A 14,792-nucleotide genomic window follows, 5' to 3' on the forward strand; every position below is an offset into this window, starting at 1 on the left:
GCCACGCCCCGCTTCGGAACCTTCCAGACAGGCACGTAGCGCTCGCGTTCCTGCAGCACCCTTTGAGGAGCAGCCGCCGCGAGGCCGCCTGCGGGGAGATCCCGCGCGGGGGCCCACCCGGGCCGCAGCCAGCCAGAGCGCAGTCACGTGCCGCGACAGGCGCCGCTGCCTGCGCGTTGCGGGGGAAACGGGAACGCAGCCCGAAGCCGGGGGCTCCACGGAGGGCCGCGGTCCAAGCGCCTGCGGCGGGGGAGTCCGCTGGGCTCCCGCGTTGGCGCCGGGACGCAGCGCAGGCGGGCTGGGCAGCGGCGGCCCCGCGCAGGCGGCGGGAGAGGCCCCCGCCCGGCTCGGGAGCTCCCTGCAGCCGCGGGCGCCAGGCTATAAATAGCGCGGGCGGGAGCGCCCTCCGCAGGGGCCGCGCGCGGGAGATCCCGGGGAAGCCAGGGGCGGCGTTAACCCCTGCGTGCCCCGCGCCCTCGGGAATCTGCGGCCTCTCCCCGCGGAGCCTTGGCGCGCGCCTGAAATTCGGCCCTAACCCACGCACATACACACACACACACGCGCGCCCGCTGCCATTGCGTCCATTCGGTTCTCCTTCGGCCCCAAAACCTCCCCCAGATGCGGATCTGGGCATAACCGTGGCGTTGGCGTTTCGGCGCGGGGCTCCCCCGTCCCCGCGGCTTTGCGCAGCGCGGGGACAGCCACTCTCCCCGGGGTGGGGACTGCGGAGTGGGGCCCGGGCGCGTGTGCACGTGTGCGTGTCTGAGTGTGCAAGCGCGCGGGCACGCGTGGGTGCGCGCGCGTGGGCGCGCGCGCACACCCCTTGGTAGCCTCAAGGTCGCCAACACCCGGAGCGTCCCGGCCCCCGCCGCCCGCCTCGCTGCCGCCGGCCCCGCGCCCGGGCAGGCAGGAGGGAGTTCCCAGCTCCAGCGGGCGCCCTGTGCTTGGTTTCCGTGGGTGCCGCGGCGGGGACGACCAGGCGGGAGCGGGGTTCCCCCGGGGTGGACCCGGCCGGCCGCGCCCCGCGCCCCGGGCTCCCCGGGAGGATGAGGCGCGCGGCGCTTTGGCGGCCACGCGCTGTCGCCGACACTGGCTCCCGAGGGGCGGCTGGTGCGGGCCAGGGCTTCGGCTGGGTCTCCCGGTAAAGCTGCGGGAATTCGCGGCCCCCGCTCCCGCGCGCTGCAACAAGGCCGCATCTCCAGGCTGGAGGCAAGGACGCCCGCGAGTGGAGCAAGGTAAGCTGGCGCCCGAGGTGACATTGACGGGGCTGCCATCGCGCGGGGAAGTTTGCCCTGGGCGCCCCGCCCCCGCCCCCGCCCCGCCGCCTCCAGGAGGAAAATGCCCCCGTGGCTGGGGCTCTGCCCACGCCGCGGCCGGTCCTCGCCTTCCCTCCGCCTGGGCCACCTTCCATTCCCTCTCTCCTGCCTCATCCAACCTGTTTTTATTTCTCCTCTCGGCCACCCCTCCCCGCCTGCCTTTCCTAACTTCCTTTGCTCTCAGGCGACCCCCCCCCCCCCAGTCTCCTGTTGACCCCGCCAGGCCCCAGCGTCCAGGCCCCAGTGTCCAGGCCCTGTTCTGCCTGAGGATTTTCCACTGGGTTCTCCAGGCCAGCAGACAGACCGGGGCGGGAGCAGGAGGCCCCTAGGTGCAGGCTGGCTTGATTCCTCATGCCCCCAAGGCCTGGAGTACAGATCGCTGACAGTTATCGAGCACCTGCTAGACCATGGGTGTTGTTCGGGGATCTTGCAAGCATTAAGTCACTTAACCAGTGTAGCTACCCCATGGTCTGTTTTACAGGTGGGGCCGCCTAGGAGCAGGTGATTTGAGTAATTTGTTCGTGATCAGGGCACCCGACTTTAAAACATAGCACCTGGTCCATTAGCATCCCTGTCGCTGCTGCTGACCTGTCCACCGTGGTCTGGGCCCTGTTTTGGGCACTGGCTAGGGGACGGTGGCCGAGGAAGCAGATCCTTTTGGGTGGTGATACATGATAGGGCCCATTGAGAAAAGAGAACAGCGTAACGGCTGGACAGTTTCATCCTCATAAGGGGAGCGGGCAGGACATCTGTCCTGGTGGGCTCTGAGGCCGAGGAGAAGAAATACAAGTGGCCAGTCAACCTGCTGCAAGTCAAGCCCGCGGTGAACTCTCTAATGCCCATTTGGTTGACTCCACAGTAAAACGTTGGACAGTATCAGGTAGTTGCAAAGGTTGTGGAGGGAAGGCTGGTGGTGGTAGGACGGGTGACAGTGGGGCTGGTGGTGGTAGGATGGGTGACAGTGGGGCTGGTGGTGGCAGGACGGGTGACAGTGGGGCTGGTGGTGGCAGGACGGGTGACAGTGGGGCTGGTGAGCTGGTGGGCGTTCTGTCCTAATTGGAGCATGTGTAAACCTGGGAGTCAGCAGTTCTCACTTCCAGGATTCTACCTGTGAGAAAATCCTGCGCATTTTCAACAGGAGACCTGAGGGTACTTCAGAAAATTCATGGAAAATGAGATTAAAAGATAAGTCTATTTTGGTGCAAAGAAATTGATATCCTTGCATCCGAAAAGTTCATGAAAATTGGGGCTGGCTGTCTGGTGTAGCAGGTACAGCTGTCACCTGTGACCCTGCCATCTCATATGGGCACCAGTTCAAGTCCTAGCTGCTCCACTTCCAATCCAGCTCCCTGCTAATGCACCTGGGAAAGCAGTGAAAGATGGCCCATGTGGGAGACCAGGAAGAGACTCCTGGCTTTGGCCTGGCCCAGCCCTTGCTGTGGTGGCCATTTGGTGAGTGAACTAGTGGATGGAAGATATCCCTCTCTCCCTCAGTCTCTCTGTCTCTCTCTCTGTCACTCCCCTCCTCTCTCTGTAACTCTGCCTTTCAGATAAATGAAATAAACCTTATTAAAGAATTGATGAAAATGCATGTTATGAATAAAGTATGCATGGGCTTCGAAACTTTTTGCACCAAAATAGACTTATCTCTTAATAGAGACTTATCTCTTAATGCCATTTCCATGGACTTTTTGAGGTACCTTCTGTGTATATGAAGATGCATAAGCCTGGTTCCCACCAATGAAAACCTTGAAGGACTGCTAGTGCCTACCCCTAGGGAGTAGATGGGATGGTGCAGTATTGCCACATAGAGGAATATCATATAGCAGTCAAAAATGAATGGATTGGACCTTAGCATTATGATATTAGGTGAAAAGTTAGGTCTAAAAGATTGCATATGCCATGAGAATGTGAAACAACAAAAATTAAAAAGTCCAGCTATTTAGGAATATATATCATGTATTTGTATAATATTAGCTAAATAGGAAAGCCAGAGGGTGATGAGCATGGGACTTGTGGTTACATTTTTCATGCATGAGGAGTGGAGACCACAGGGTTAGTTAGGGTCAAGTCGATGCTAGGTCCCAGGTGTGCTTATTACACTGTTGTAAATAATCAACATAGCAGGCCACGTGTGGACTAACGGTCAGAGGAAGTGACGAGCCAGTTGCTAAGCTGAGCCCAGTGCTGTGTCCTGTGGGCAGAAGGTGGGCACTGTGGCTTGATATTTTTTGGGAGAGACACAGTAGCTAGAGTGAGGGTGAGCCTGGATCCCGTAGAGCTGTAGGGTGAGGTCAAGAATGGAAGGGTTTTGAGCTGAGAGGCCTCATGATGGGGTTAAGATTTTAAAAGACTGTGCTGGAAGCTATGTGGGGAACAGACTCGGGGGTGTGTGTGTGTGTGTGTGCGCGTGTGTGTCGGGGCAGTCGGAGGCCCCTGAGCAGCAGAGGGGAGCAGGTGGGGAAAGACTGCCATTGTCCTGCAGGTTCTTGGCTACACAGGGTGTGCCCAGCCTGGGGGTCAGGCCTCTGAAGTCCTGTGCTTACTCTTCTTGCCAGCCCACGTCCGGGTGTGGCTGTGCAGCCTGGAGGCAGGGCAGTGTTCAAAGAGCAGGGTGGGCTCTGTAGGCCTCAGGAGCCCCATGGTGGTGGGGGTGGCGAGAATGGGCGTGAGGGCAAGTGCCTGGACACAGGACGCGTTTTCCTGATGGGCTGGACAAGACTTCTGATGAACAGACAGGGGGGTAGTAAGGGGGCTGTGAGCCGTGTGACGCCTGGCGATTTCATCTGTGAGGGTATTGTGCTGTGTGTGGAGAAGGAAGAGCCAGGGAAGGTTCATGTTTTGGGAAGAAAGTCACATTTTGAATATCCTAATTTGCAATGCTCGTAGGCACTGTGAATGTCAGGGAGGGGGCTGGACAAGAGTCTGACACTCGGAGGTTTCGGGGGCGGAGTCACAGCCCAGTTCCTGTACTTGGGTCATTGTCACCGTCCTTGTGAATTCCTTTAGGGCAGAGATGTCTGTGTCTTTCCTCCCTAGCAAAGCACAGAGGAGCATGGTTATCCATGAATATTGGTTGAGTAGGTAAGAAGGACACGTGAGCCAGGGGAGGTGGGGGAAGCATCCGAAGGCTGGGTCAAATCTGATGGCGGGGCGAGGCCAGGCGATTAGGAGGGCGTGAGCCAGGGGTCACAGCTGAGTCCCGGGAACTATTCAGGGCAGCCAGAAGCAGCAGGGACTCACCAGTGAGGACGTGGGCCCAGGAGAGTTTTGAGGTCCAGTAAGGAGGAGGAGAGAGCCGGGAGCCTGCACAGGAACTCAGCCAAGGCCGCGGCAGGAGACAGCGAAGTCCACAAGAGAAGACAGGGCTGAGGGGGTGCACGAAGAGGTTCAAGGATGTCGGTATGAATGGAGCCATGAGCTTCACCCCAAAGCCAGGGTATCACAGGCAGTCGTGAAAGACACCACGTAATTAGCTTGGGACTGGCTGCGACGTTGTCCTAGCCTCACGGGACCTCTGTGACATCACATTTACTGAATGGCGGCCCAGGCCTTTGCATACCCACAACCCACCGATCACCCTTCCAGGCCTGGTAGGCAGCACGTGGCTTGTGTGTGCATTTTCATGGCCTTTGCCATCCCCTCCCGGTGCTGGGACCGAGGGGCCGACGCTCCCCAATGCCGCCGTCTCCCCTCACTCCTGGGACTCCTGGTGTCCTAGCCTCTGCCCTCTCACAGCAGTCCCCAGCTCTCGACTCCTCCCTCTCCTCTCCTCCAATGGCACTTTGTCTCCTTCACCCTGGGGCATTTCCAAGCACCCAGCACTGTGCCTGGCACGTGGTCTGTGGGCAGAGACTGGGAGAGGGAGGGAGAAGGAAGGATTTTTCTTTTTCCTTTGGTTGTCAGTGGACCGCATGAGACCACCCTGTTCTCACGGATGACAAAGGCACAAGGCCCCTGTTTCCTCAGACCACTGAGAATGTAGGGTGTGAGTGTGTTAGGCTTGCAGTTCCGCTCTGGCTCTACCATAGACAGTATGGAGCGGCCCCTTATCTCACAGAGACTCAGTTTCTCCACTGTGACGTGTGGCTAAATAAAACCTCCCGAATAGTGGTGTCAATGGCATATCAGAAGGGCCCTGTGAGCTTTAGCCCTTTTAATTTCTCAGAGCATCTAATTGCCAGTGCCATCTCCATTGGCCAGCTTCAAGGAACGCTTCTGATTCTGAGAGTGGGGCTGCTTCTCCTGGGAGTCGGCACCTGGCGGCGGGAGGAGCCAGCTCTGGCAGATGGAGCGCATTCCTGGGCACACAGGCCTGTGCTGTTCTGTTTCTCACATCGCGTCACACAGTATTGCACTGCACATGATTCCCGGCTGGCTGGGAGTCTGGATAATAGTGAGGGTGCAAAATGCCTCCATTCAACGTGCCATCGACCGTGATAGAACGCCTTGCTGTGGAGCTGGGGGGCTGGCACGGCGACTGTGGCACAGGCTCTGCTTTCAAGGGAAACAGTCTGGCTGGCAAAGTGACTGCAGACTGTTCACAGGGTCACTTCCGGTGTGGCCCAACCCCAAGCCCTCCCCTCCACTACTGGGAAGAGTGATGTGAATGTAGTCGTGGTGCTGTACCTGGGGTCTGCACACTGCAGCTTAGGAGTCATGTTCATTTGGAACTATTTCATTTGATTTTCACAGCAGCCCTGTGAGCTATAGATGACAGCTCCCTTTTATAAATGAAATTGACTCCAGGGAGCAAGTGCCTGTCAAGGAGGCAAAGGCGTCTCCTGCAGGGATCACCGTGATGTGTCCTTCCAGTCCCATTACACATTGTTCCAGTCAGGGGTCTGTCCCTTAGGCAGGTGTGACTCGCTTCTGAATCGGAGCTCACCCCTTACATGCGATAGCCACGGCCAGCTTGGGCTTTGGCTGTGCGTGTAGACTCACGGTGACAACCCCTCCCTCTCCGAGGGCTGTGTCTCTGGCCCCCGTCCTGATGTGAGCCGGGTGTCAGAGCCCCATTAGGATACTGCTGGTTCCACCAGAAGAGGGATCTTCTCAGCGGTTGGGTGGATCGTGGGTCTGCAGGCAGCGGGGCCAGCGGAGGAAGCGCAGAAGCACGTAGAATGGCTTTGTCTACGAATCCCGTCCCGCCCACTGGGTGTTCTCCAGACCAGGAGAAAAGATGGAGTCTCATCTTCAAGATGGAATATCCGTCTTGCACTTTCTCAGAGCTGTCCTCACTCTTAGGCAATGCTTACAAGGCTTCGGATGCAGAGAAGGCCATGATCAAAATCTGCTTGTGGTTACTGACATGCGGAACATGGGTTCATATCTTAAAATTTAGTATGGGGAGGTAAATACCACAGACTTATGAGGGACCTTCAGAAAGTTCATGGAAAATGTGTGTGATACAAAGAAACTATGAATGAATTCCAAAACTTTTACACTAAACATTTTAATTTCATTTTCTGTGAACTTGGTTTAAAGTCAGTCTTTGTTCTTTAAGATTTATAAAAATTTATTTGAAATGTAAAGGGGAGGGGGAGAGAGATCGATCTTCAGTCCATTGGTTTATTCCCCAAATGCTGGCAATAGCAGGCGCTGGGCCAGTCCAAAGCCAAGAGCCCTGAATTCAATCTGGTCTCCTACATGGGTGGCAGGGACCCAAGTACCTGAGCCATTACCTGCTACCCCACAGGTGCACATTGGCAGGACGCTGGATCAGAAGCAGAGCCAGGGCTTGGACTAGGCCCTGCGACAGGGCAGGAGGCGTGGGTGTCTTTACCACCTGCCCCGTCTATGAACTTGCCGAATCCTCTCCTACTTGTCATGTGAGTATGCCAAGGGAAATGCGTTCCTTGCTACAATGTGAATTTTTCAGGTCCGTTTCTGCATTCTTGTGCTTGTTGGAGGTCTTATCATTACAGGTATTTTGCTGTGCATGGTGTTAGGTTGGGGAGCTTAGCTGGCTCCCGCAGACCTGTGGCGCCATCAGGGGTCTACACCGGCAGCCTCCATTTTCAAAGCTTTAGCCTTCACCATGGTGACTGCTGTCTTGCGTTGTGGGGTTGGTTAACTCCTCATTTCCTTGAACTTCAAATACACGGCTTGTGAAACACGAGAAAGAAGAACCATGATTTAGCAAAGGTGAGTTTTGAAAGGTTTGAGTCATGTGTTCATTGATGGGAAGAAATCTGACTTTTAGCATTGCTGCCTGTGCCAGAGGCCGGTCTGAGTGAGTGAAAAGTCCGAGTTCCCTGAGTGTGAAGACGAGCTTTGGGCTTCCTTTTGCAAGTGTTCTGCCTGGAGCATGTGTGCCACGCACTGGTGAGGTGACCCTGTAGTTGTTAGCATCCATTGAATACCAGCAGGTGAGTCCTTAAAAAGTACTTTTCCTCAAGACAGCTAAAGTCTTAGGGAACTAATTTGGGATAGAGCCCCTCACTGCACTGAGGGACTTGGGCCATCCTCCACTGCCCTCCCGGGCCACAGCAGAGAGCTGGCCTGGAAGAGGGGCTGACCTTGTCCGAGCCAAGGATTCCAGCCGCAGCCACCAGGAGCAGCGCTGTGCCGGAAGCGCCCGTGGTCACTGGCATTGTGCAGTGGGGGTGCAATTTCTTACCGAACCATGGACGGCAGAAGCGCAAGTGGGTTCTTTGCACTTACTAGAAACAATATAAGGGGTATGGTTTGAATGACCCCGGGTAAGTGAGGACTGCTTTGTCATGCCCAGCTCAAAGTGTGCAGTATAATCTACCCCATATTGTTGCGCAGTGCCAGGGCAAACAGTACCGCTAGGTGTGTTACTGCACTCACTAGCAGCGGCGGGCTAGGGCACAGCAGGCTCAGCGGAGCCCTTCCCTGGACCTCTAGAGAGCAGAGCCGAAGGCAGTGCTTGGGGTGCTGTCGGTTTATTAGGGCCGAGCAGCCTGGAGCGTAACACTGAGGCAGCCTAAGATGTGATGTGACGCCACGCACTGCTGTGCCTGGTGTCACCCGCTGCCGACGGCATGTGGAGACGAGGCACGCGGCGCCACTCCACAAGCCTGCGACGTGGCATTTGGGACTTTTGCAGAAGGTTGCAAGGAGGAAGCGTATCTTGGGGTGGTTTGTAGGAGCCAGAAAGAGCTTCCCTCCCAGCCTGCTCTTCCTCTGTTTCTCCTTGATGAAACCCGTGGGAGGCTGACTCCGTATTCCTGACTCTCTGGGGACAGCTCAGGTATCCAGGCATGGTGCCGCCCACTGTATTGTTTTGGCCACATCCGGACGTGAAGGGACACCTGCGTGTGGCTGAGGTGGTGACCGAGGGAGACAAAGGAGCGAGAGACTGAGCTGCGGACTCACAAGGTGCTTGACTTCTGAATGTTCACTTATCTGGTTACTTATTGTCATTTACCAAAACACACACCAGCAGCATGCCTGCCCTGTTCTGCTTTGGCGAGTCCAAGCACCATTTTTAGGTGGAGGGGTCCTCAGTGTGGGTTCCTGTGTTGTTCTGAGCCGTATACTCAGACCGAGTTCCATCATAGACGCAGTGTAGTCTTGACCGGTCTCTTACCTTCCCATGACCCACGATGGCCGCAATCAACACTGCCTGAGCACTTGGGAAAGGGAAAGCAGTGCCGCACCTCTGCTTTGAGCCCCTGCCCTCAGGGCTTGGTTCTTGTTTACTGGTTGGCAGGCCGGGTTTGTTCTGGTATTGCGCGTGCTGGCTTTCTAGCCCTCAGAGAAGCAAGGCCCCAGTGAGCTGTCACTCTGAAACACCCATCCTCTTTGATGAGCCCTTAACTCTTCTCTTAGGCAAGTCTGTCTTTTGCAACAGGAAGATGGTTTTGAGTGTAAACATGATGCTATGTTATTTCAGGAAGCTGGCTGATTCTTAAGCAGCAGTGGCTTTTTGTAAAAAAAATTATTTATTTGAAAATCAGAATTAGAGGAGGAGACAGAGCGAGATCTTCCATCTGCCGGTTCACTCCCCCAAAGGCCACAATAGCCAGGGCTGGGCAAGGCCGAAGCCAGGAGCCAGGAGCTTTATCCAGGTTTCCTGCATCAGTGCAGGGACCCAAACGCGTGGGCCATCCTCCGCTGTGATCGGAAGTGGAGCAGCCGGGATTTGAACCAGCGCCCATATGGGATACCCACACTGCAGATGGCGGCTTAACCCACTATACCACAGCGCTGGGCCTAGCAATGGCTTTTGTAACTTCTGCTTTGCAACCCAGTCCCAACCCGCCTGCAGAAGTCATAATATAAAAGAATAACAAAAAATATATATTCAGCAATGGAAAGTTCCTTGGTTAGTGCCTTTTTTTTTCCTGGGAAAAGGCTGTTTGCATCAGTAACTCAGGAATCTACAGTTGACATTTTTATCCTGTTTAATTGTCTCTTGTGTGAGCGGGAAGATTGCTTAGCTGATTTGGAAAAGGCAAGCAGACAGGATTTTGTCACGAGTGAAGTCTGAATGATTTTGCGGTGTTGTTTTTTCCCTGTGGACTGGACGACCGCCCCTTTTATTTAACAGCTGAAGTGACTGATCCTGACGATACCTGCTTGTCAGTTTTTCTGGCTGTGTGGGGCACTTTTATACACTGTGGATGTTTGTACACATGTTCTCATTAGTAAACCTGCAAAGAACCATGCAGGGCACGACTAAAAGATGTCCACGACCTCTCGTGTTTCCTGTTCCCTCCCCGAGTGGCAGCCGGCGCCTGGTCTTGGCGTGCTTGTGTGTCAGCGTTTTCCAGCCGTGGTTGCTGGGTTCACCTCACTCTCAGCTGGAGGAGGCACATGGCTGGCGTCCAGCATGTTCCCGCTCCCTCCTCCTGAGCGAGTAGCAGATCCCTGGGCCTGGGTGTTGCGCTTGGGTTGGAAAGCGTCCTCTCTGGAGGAGCAGAAGGTTGGCTTGACTGGAGTCGTTCTCGCCAGTCAGAGCTGATTGCCAGTGGCTCAGGCGTGAAGGGAGCTAGCTGGCTCACGTAGCGCGGAGGCCACAGGTGGGACTAGCTGTGTCCAGGGTTCAGGTAGTCAGGCCATACAGTCTCTGAGTGTGCTTGTTCCTGGTGGCTCTGTTGTTCTTTCGGCTTTATTCTCAGACATGTTTTTCTCTTGTGGCTCTGTGGTACATCCCAACAGATCTAAGCTTGACCTCGTGGGTTACTTCTGCTTTGACCTAAATCCAAAGGTTGTGTGTGCAGGGACAGGCCTGGCGCAGGTGGCTGCTTTCAGATTTGAGAGGAAACTGAGCGTGGTTCCCCAAGGGAGGTTCAAGACGTTGTATGAGAACAGTGGAACAGGCTGGCAGGCGGTGAGTGGGTCCACACTGCAGTGGGAAGGGGATCACTGCTTCCTGGCTCAGGGGCTCTGGCTTTGACCGCTCGGATGCCTGTCGGAGAATGGACACAAGTTCAGGGGATACGCTCACACCAGCCGAGTGCAGAGAAACTCAGTTTACTATTTCACGGTGGGGCACACGAGCAACGTAGCTGCCGGTGCTGACGGAGCAGTGCGTCTTCTCCCCTCAAACAGACCACGAGCAAGGTCAGTCGGATAAATCTGATCCATGAGGAGGGCTCAGAAAAAGCGGGGACAAGAGAAAACGTTCAGGGGAAGCTGGAGTTAGAAGATAAGTGTGACCCATGACCTGTGTGTGTGCAGAGCTTGTTACGTGTCATGTGAGAGCTTTGTGCAGTGTGTGGTATGTCACGTGAGAGCTTTGTGTGTGCAGTGTGTGGTGTGTCATGTGAGAGCTTTGTGTGTGCAGTGTGTGGTGTGTCATGTGAGAGCTTTGTATGTGCAGTGTGTGGTGTGTCATGTGAGAGCTTTGTGTGTGCAGTGTGTGTGTCACGTGAGAGCTTTGTATGTGCAGTGTGTGGTGTGTCATGTGAGAGCTTTGTGCAGTGTGTGGTGTGTCATGTGAGAGTTGTGTGTGCAGTGTGTGGTGTGTCACGCGAGAGCTTTGTATGTGCAGTGTGTGGTATGTCACGTGAGACCTTTGTATGTGCAGTGTGTGGTGTGTCACGCGAGAGCTTTGTATGTGCAGTGTGTGGTATGTCACGCGAGAGCTTTGTATGTGCAGTGTGTGGTATGTCATGTGAGAGCTTTGTATGTGCAGTGTGGTGTGTCATGTGAGAGTTGTGTGTGCAGTGTGTGGTGTGTCATGTGAGAGCTTTGTGCAGTGTGTGGTGTGTCATGTGAGAGCTTTGTGTGTGCAGTGTGTGTGTCACGTGAGAGCTTTGTATGTGCAGTGTGTGGTGTGTCATGTGAGAGCTTTGTGCAGTGTGTGGTGTGTCCATGAGAGTTGTGTGTGCAGTGTGTGGTGTGTCACGTGAGAGCTTTGTGCAGTGTGTGGTGTGTCACGCGAGAGCTTTGTATGTGCAGTGTGTGGTATGTCACGTGAGACCTTTGTATGTGCAGTGTGTGGTGTGTCACGCGAGAGCTTTGTATGTGCAGTGTGTGGTATGTCACGCGAGAGCTTTGTATGTGCAGTGTGTGGTATGTCATGTGAGAGCTTTGTATGTGCAGTGTGGTGTGTCATGTGAGAGTTGTGTGTGCAGTGTGTGGTGTGTCATGTGAGAGCTTTGTGCAGTGTGTGGTGTGTCATGTGAGAGCTTTGTATGTGCAGTGTGTGGTGTGTCACGTGAGAGCTTTGTATGTGCAGTGTGTGGTGTGTCATGTGAGAGCTTTGTATGTGCAGTGTGTGGTGTGTCATGTGAGAGCTTGTGTGTGCAGTGTGTGGTGTGTCATGTGAGAGCTTTGTATGTGCAGTGTGTGGTGTGTCATGTGAGAGTTGTGTGTGCAGTGTGTGGTGTGTCATGTGAGAGCTTGTGTGTGCAGTGTGGTATGTCATGTGAGACCCATGTGCAGGGCATGTGGTATGTATCGGAGACCTCTGTGTGGGCAGCTCCTAGTCGCTGATCCCTCTGCTACGTTGACTTGGGGGTCTGTGGATATCACAGGGCAGCTCAGGGGCGGGTGGCCAGGAGACTTCCTGGCATCAGCAGAGATGCCGGCACTGGGGACTTGCGTTGCACATAGGGCCCAGGCAGAGGTGTGTGTGTGTGGGGGGGGCGGGGGGACACTAACACGGAAAGAGCAGTTGTGTGCTGAAACCTGCAGGAGCCGAGAGGTCCTTGGTTCCAACCCTCTTCCAGAAGAGGTCCTTGCAGAGAGCCTGTGTCACTGTTCAGGCTCACGGATCCTCACGGCACATCCAGGGCTTATTCCACTTACGCCACAGCTGCTACCTGGGATCCTATACCATCGGGCCCCACGTTCCTGGAGGGGCAGAAGGGCACGCAGGGTGTGGCCCCAGTGATGCGGGCTGGGGTCCTTCTCTCTGGTCCGCAGGCTCCCTCAGGCAGTGGGCAGCCTTGGCTGAGCCACCCCCTGCAGCTGCCCCGCTGTGTGCTTTGTGCACTGCCTCTCCTTTGCAGGCCTGGGGAACTGCAGAGCGGTCGGGACAGGAACTCCTGAGTGAGGCTCGTGGGACTGTTCTGCAGAGGCGCGGGCTCTTCCCTTGCTGGGGCGCTCCGGTGCGCAGGCGGTCACTTGGAGGTGGGGCTAAGCAGGCTGGAAGAACTGCAGAAGTTTCCTGGTCCAGCTGGGGGCAGTGTCCTGGGACAGAGGCTCAGGGAAGGGCACAGGTCCCTTGACCAGTCAGACGTTGTGAAGTTAGATGCATGTCTCAGGTACATCTGAAAAGCTAGTCCTGAGCTTTTCTTCATGGGCGTGTTCTTTCATCTGTTACTGGCCGAACGATGCCAGCTGAGGAAAGCAGTGGCCAAGTACAGCTCTGCCCCACGAGCAGATGCAGCGTGGAGAAGCAGGGCAGCCAGGCCCTTCCAGTTCCGAGCTTCTGATGGGTATTAAAACGTGATTAAAGGGGATTTAAAAATAATGGAAAAGTCTCTTGAGGGTGTTGCTTTCCATTAGGAAACCCAAATTGAGAATCACTGATTTAAGGTAAATTCACATACAAAACACATGTGACCCACAAAGCCGTGGCCTTGATTGGAAGCCGAGAATGGGGGCTGCCTCCTCCCGTCGTGGAGACACACAGGGCGGAGCTGGCTTTCTTGTCTGTAGACATTGACTCGTGGATGTGATCTGTGTTCAGTGCCTGTCTTCTGTCATCACGGAGAGAGGGGGGGACCACGCAGACGGCCTCCGTGTGCCCAGAGCCCTGATGGGGACAGTGAGGCGTAGGATGCTGCAGGTGGGGTTCCCTGGGGGAGACGGTGGTTGTGCTGTTGGTGCCGGCTGAGCAGCGGGGATGCATGGAGGTCCCACCAGAAGAGCCTGGAGAGTATTCGGAGGCTTGGAGGACGACCTGGAGACCGCTTTGCTTTCGTTACTGCTCAGGCAGAGGCGTGTAGAGGAAGCGGCCAGCGGCAGGAAGCGAGGCTGTCTTGCCAGCTCCATATCAAGTATGGGACTTGACCCATCACACCCCATTACCTCTGCCTGTGGAGCACCTGCTGACACCTTGTGCACGGGGAGGGGGCATTTACTGGGGGTTGTTATTATGGCTCCTTCACCAGAAAGAATGTGTCTTTTTTTTTTTTTTTTTAACACGCCTGTCAGTCTTGTGACCTGACGCCGCACCGTCAGCTGGAGTTCCTTTGCAGTGTGCAGATCTGAGTTAAGACTTGATTTTTTTTTTTTTGACAGGCAGAGTGGACAGTGAGAGAGGGACAGAGAGAAAGGTCTTCCTTTTCCGTTGGTTCACCCCGCAATGGCCGCCACGACCGGTGCACCACGCTGATCCGAAGCCAGGAGCCAGGTGCTTCTCCTGGTCTTCCATGCAGGTGTAGGGCCCAAGGACCTGGGCCATCCTCCACTGCCCTCCCGGGCCACAGCAGAGAGCTGGACAGGAAGAGGGGCAACTGGGACAGAATCCGGCTCCCCGACTGGGACTAGAACCCGGGGTGCTGGCACTGCAGGCGAGGATTAGCCTAGTGAGCCGCGGCGCTGGCAAGACTTGATTTTTATAGCCCAAGTGTGTACATCCTGTCTGCGTTGCCCAGGCTCAGTAAACCTAGCCCCAAACAGTCCCTGTTGGTCAACATGTCTCTGGGAGACATCAGCAACTCACCCTACTGAGAATGAAGTTATTTCCACTCATCAAGTGATGGGCAAAGAGTTTTGAGGTTTTTTGAAATTCAGAAAATCTAGAATTTTAAATGTATTCTGATAAAGACTTTAAAATCAGTCGTTCAAAAACTTACATAGGCAAGCTGTGACTATAATGCAGCTCTTAGGATAAAATATGAATCAGTTATTTTACTGATGAAATATAAAATATCATCAGGATCCGAGTTGAGCTGTTTCTTTCTTTTTTTAAAATTTTTTTGACAGGCAGAGTGGACAGTGAGAGAGAGAGAGAGAGAGAGAAAGGTCTTCCTTTGCCGTTGGTTCACCCTCCAATGGCCGCTGCGGCCGGCGCACCACGCTGATCCAATGGCAGGAGCCAGGTGC

General features: G+C 55.1%; 1 protein-coding gene across 4 annotated transcripts in view; it reads left to right on the plus strand.

The window, feature by feature from the left end:
- The first annotated feature begins 290 nt into the window (after window positions 1-290).
- Window positions 291-14,792, plus strand: part of KCNN2 (potassium calcium-activated channel subfamily N member 2) — a 319,374-nt gene continuing 304,872 nt past the window's right edge. For 2 of the 4 annotated variants that reach the window (XM_051834539.3, XM_089334804.1), the window contains exon 1: window positions 399-1,235. The gene's annotated coding sequence lies outside the window, so the exon portion shown is untranslated. Of the gene's footprint in view, window positions 1,236-7,014; window positions 7,148-14,792 lie in introns of all 4 variants that reach the window. The other 2 variants (XM_089334803.1, XM_089334806.1) reach the window with 2 other exon arrangements.

The sequence above is a fragment of the Oryctolagus cuniculus genome, chromosome 6 (genome assembly GCF_051225735.1).
Source record: "Oryctolagus cuniculus isolate XC-2025 breed Fujian yellow rabbit chromosome 6, ASM5122573v1, whole genome shotgun sequence".
Lineage (NCBI taxonomy): Eukaryota > Metazoa > Chordata > Mammalia > Lagomorpha > Leporidae > Oryctolagus > Oryctolagus cuniculus.